We start from the raw sequence: 4,611 nt of genomic DNA, 5'->3' as shown, positions 1-4,611 counted from the left end.
CCCCTGCTGGCAGACACGGGGAGGTCAGGGGGCCTGCTTCCTTCCACAGGTCCCTGGCAGCTCTGCATCCCCAGTGCCTCACCGACTCTTCTTGGCCGCAGCCTGGTCCGAGGCACGCGGATGTCCTCGCCATGCCCCGTGAGTAACTTACATATATACATATACATATATAGTATCTTCATTAGGCTTCATTAGGCCTAATGGCATTTTATGAAGTTAGTTATTGTGACTGAGTAAGTCTAAAAAAGACAGGCTATTTTTATTGGTCACGTTATTTTCGTTGACGATGTCTTGAAGTCAAGTGGTTCAACATTGAAATGTAGTTTTCTGTACCACACAGGACAACCACAGGACAACCAGGAAAAAGCGACGGTCGGTGGAACTCTGGCGCCACCAAGTGGACAATTGCTTCAGTTCGTTTGATATACAGATATACTTGATACAAGATCAAATGTTACGTCAATATTATTATTATTATATATATTATTATATTATCTCCAAATTGCCCCCCCCCCCCACGTAATATATTATTATTCCAATTTAGCTGTTGATCTGGTTTTAACTTAACAACGCGTCCTCTCATTTCTGATTGGAGGGCGGACGACCACGTGATCTTAGAACCTACAAATGTGTTACTTTGTAACAGTCAAACGTGATCATTCCTGGCGTTGATCGACTCCCCATCCATGCCACCATTTATTTTAAGCATTATATTTTTTTATGGAAAACAAAAAGCATACAGAGCTCATTTTGGTGTAACCATAGTCAAATTTGACGTGTCGGAGAACGGCTACTCTCTCCCGAAACTATTGTGGGTATCGCTTCTCGGCCTTTTGGCTAAGATCAAGTGTAGTATCTGTTCTTATCAGTTTAATATCTGATACGTCCCTATCTGGGGACCATATATTAAATTGATTTTTGGAATAGGGAGATGGAATAGGGGCTTGCTCCGTCCACTCCACGCATCGACCTGGTATTGCAGTACCTCCAGGAACGGTGCACCCCCTTTCATTGTAAAGATAAATCACACGGAGTTGCTTCGTTGAACTATATTGTATTTTCATATTGAGCAACTTCATTTCAATATCAGTGATGGCTAGATAGTACTGGTGATATCGGTCACCGTTTTATTGACTAAGATAGCTATTGGGAATGGGGTGCGTTCATCTTCTAATCAAATATTTTTCGTCACGTCACGGGATACTTACTTGTAAACTTTCCTCAACAGTGCATGATCAAAAATATACACACAGAGCTAAGAAATAAAGTAGTTGAAACATTAATATACACACAGAGCTAAGTAATAAAGGTTAGGTGGTATATATATATATAAATATACACACAGAGCTAAGTAATAAAGTAGTTAAAACATTAATATACACACAGAGCTAAGAAATAAAGTAGTTAAAACATTAATATACACACAGAGCGAAGTAATAAAGTAGTTGAAACATTAATATACACACAGAGCGAAGTAATAAAGTAGTTAAAACATGAATATACACACTATTCTGCCCTTGAGTTGCGTTCCCATGCAAAACTAGACAGATAGCTAACAACTAAGTCTTCAATAAAACTCCCAAGGCGTGACTTTTCTTGAATGAATATATTGTAAACGTTTATGTTGTGAAACTGCAAAATACAGAAAAGAATATACTTTAGTGTTCAATTCACATCGACATACTGTAGCTGTACATTAAACATTTGAAGTTGCATAAATACAAAGCACGCGCTAAAGGTACCATGCATCTGGCATGATGCCAAACCATATAGCTAATTGTTAATCATATGGTAATTGTCCTTTCATTACTCTAATAATGTATAACCATCTATGTAAAATAACAAAGCATATTACACTAGAAACAGTAACAAAACTACAGTATTGTATATTTTACAATTCGTTTGCATGACGCATGAGCAAAGTAATACAGCTAAAGGCATTGCAATTTGTGAGTAAATGCAACCAACATTGATATGTAAGAAACTCTATCAATAACAAGATTATCATCATTAGCTAAATGCTTGAATCGAACTTACAAACAAATATTTTTCCAAGGCTGAAGCGTGACAAGAAATAACTACATTGAAAGACCTGCACCGTAGCGTTGTTTGTAGCTGCTTCTATGCGTGCAAAACAAATGCTGTACTTCCTGTTTGCCTCGTCGTTCTAAGTACCAGAAAGCGCCACTAGGGGGCAAAATAACACCATTGAACACAATGAAAATCCAATTGAACCATTGTAATAAAATAATCTGTTATCTTCTAACAGGATGGCAGCACACACACAGAGCTAAGTAATAAAGGTTAGGTGGTATATATATATATAAATATACACACAGAGCGAAGTAATAAAGGTTAGGTGGTATATATATATATAAATATACACACAGAGCGAAGTAATAAAGTAGTTAAAACATTAATATACACACAGAGCTAAGTAATAAAGTAGTTAAAACATTAATATACACACAGAGCTAAGTAATAAAGTAGTTAAAACATTAATATACACACAGAGCTAAGTAATAAAGTAGTTAAAACATGAATATATACACTATTCTGCCCTTGAGTTGCGTTCCCATGCAAAACTAGACAGATAGCTAACAACTAAGTCTTCAATAAAACTCCCAAGGCGTGACTTTTCTTGAATGAATATATTGTAAACGTTTATGTTGTGAAACTGCAAAATACAGAAAAGAATATACTTTAGTGTTCAATTCACACCGACATACTGTAGCTGTACATTAAACTATAAATAAAATAAATAAAATAAATAATAAATAAAGTAGTTAACATTAATATACACACAGAGCTAAGTAATAAAGTAGTTAAAACATTAATATACACAGAGCTAAGTAATAAAGTAGTTAACATTAATATACACACAGAGCTAAGTAGTAAAGTAGTTAAAACATTAATATACACACAGAGCTAAGTAATAAAGTAGTTAAAACATTAATATACACAGAGCTAAGTAATAAAGTAGTTAACATTAATATATACACAGAGCTAAGTAATAAAGTAGATTGCTTCTCGGCCTTTTGGCTAAAATCAAGTCTTTGACAGTGCTGCACCTGATCGGAGAAGCGATCCCTGGCCGGAGAAGCGATCCCTGATCGGAGAAGCGATCCCTGGCCGGAGAAGCGATCCCTGATCGGAGAAGCGATCCCTGGCCGGAGAAGCGATCCCTGGCCGGAGAAGCGATCCCTGGCCGGAGAAGCGATCCCTGGCCGGAGGAGCGATCCCTGGCCGGAGAAGCGATCCCTGGCCGGAGAAGCGATCCCTGGCCGGAGAAGCGATCCCTGGCCGGAGAAGCGATCCCTGGCCGGAGGAGCGATCCCTGGCCGGAGAAGCGATCCCTGGCCGGAGGAGCGATCCCTGGCCGGAGGAGCGATCCCTGGCCGGGAGATCCCTGGTCGGAGAAGCGATCCCTGGCCGGAGAAGCGATCCCTGGCCGGAGGAGCGATCCCTGGCCGGGAGGAGCGATCCCTGGCCGGAGAAGCGATCCCTGGCCGGAGAAGCGATCCCTGGCCGGAGAAGCGATCCCTGGCCGGAGGAGCGATCCCTGGCCGGAGGAGCGATCCCGGGAGGGCGCCCGGGAAATTGTGCTATTTATTTTTTGTTTAAAATCACTAATGTTTTTCCTTGTCCTGGGTTAGGTGGTAGTTTATGCTGGTAACAGGTATCACCAGCCAGCTTCAGTCCATACCGCACCAGGAGTAGAAACTCCCCAAATACAGGTGAGCCAATCTTGTAGCGTCATAACCCAAGAAGACTGGAGGCTGTAATCGCTGCCAAAGGTGCTTCAACAAAGAACTGAGTTAAAGGGTCTGAAGACTTCAATGCATTTAAGATAACTGGGAACTCAGAAAAACATATCATTTTCAATGGTCATCCAACTAGGAATTCCCAAGTTGTAACCTCTGGCATCTTTCCAAAGCGTTAACTTTTCGACCTGAAGAAAAACTGAAGTTGATCCGTGTTTTTGTTTGCCTGTTCCCAGTTGTCTTATAAAAACTGAATCGTTCTCTGATGACCCCATCTCAGCCAATCAGAAAACCCGGCCGCCCATCTTCGTAGGTCAGTCAAATGCTTATACTGATTATTATGACAACAGAAAAATGGTGCAAAGTCATTAAAACAGTCACAAAACAGGCCCATGTCACGATGGCCATATATATATAATAATAATAATAATCGCGACATGGGCCTGTTTTAATGACTTTTGCACAATTTTTCTGTTGTCATAATATATATATATACACACAGACACACAATAACAAGGTAATTTATTAGGTACACCATCCCGCTCACGAAAAATGGTTTGCTCCACAGACAGTGAGTCATGTGACCATGGCTCGCTATATAAAGCAGCTAGCTAACATAATGTCCCTAAAACAGCCCATCTGTGAAAAGGACCTGCGAGTTGTTGCCCATTCTAATGTTCAAGGCATCAAGGCATTCAGTTACTGTTTGAATGAACACTAGAATGGGAAAACAACTCTTAGGTCCTGGTCACGGATTAGCTGTTGCAGGGACATTATGTTAGCCAGCTGCTGCATAACTTGCTATATAAAGTAGGCAGACAGGCATCAAGGCATTCAGTTACTGTTT

The 4,611-nt window shown here is 40.3% G+C and overlaps 1 non-coding gene across 1 annotated transcript; it reads left to right on the top strand.

Moving 5' to 3' along the window:
• Positions 1–817: 817 nt before the first annotated feature.
• LOC135566339 (U2 spliceosomal RNA) lies at positions 818–1,007 on the top strand. Its single transcript, XR_010462046.1, has one exon. It is a non-coding gene; the product is annotated as a U2 spliceosomal RNA (small nuclear RNA).
• Positions 1,008–4,611: the final 3,604 nt, after the last annotated feature.

The sequence above is a fragment of the Oncorhynchus nerka genome, unplaced genomic scaffold, assembly GCF_034236695.1.
Source record: "Oncorhynchus nerka isolate Pitt River unplaced genomic scaffold, Oner_Uvic_2.0 unplaced_scaffold_5737, whole genome shotgun sequence".
NCBI lineage: Eukaryota > Metazoa > Chordata > Actinopteri > Salmoniformes > Salmonidae > Oncorhynchus > Oncorhynchus nerka.
The sequence above is the reverse complement of the archived record's forward strand: the minus strand, read 5'-3'. Positions and strand labels throughout refer to the sequence as shown.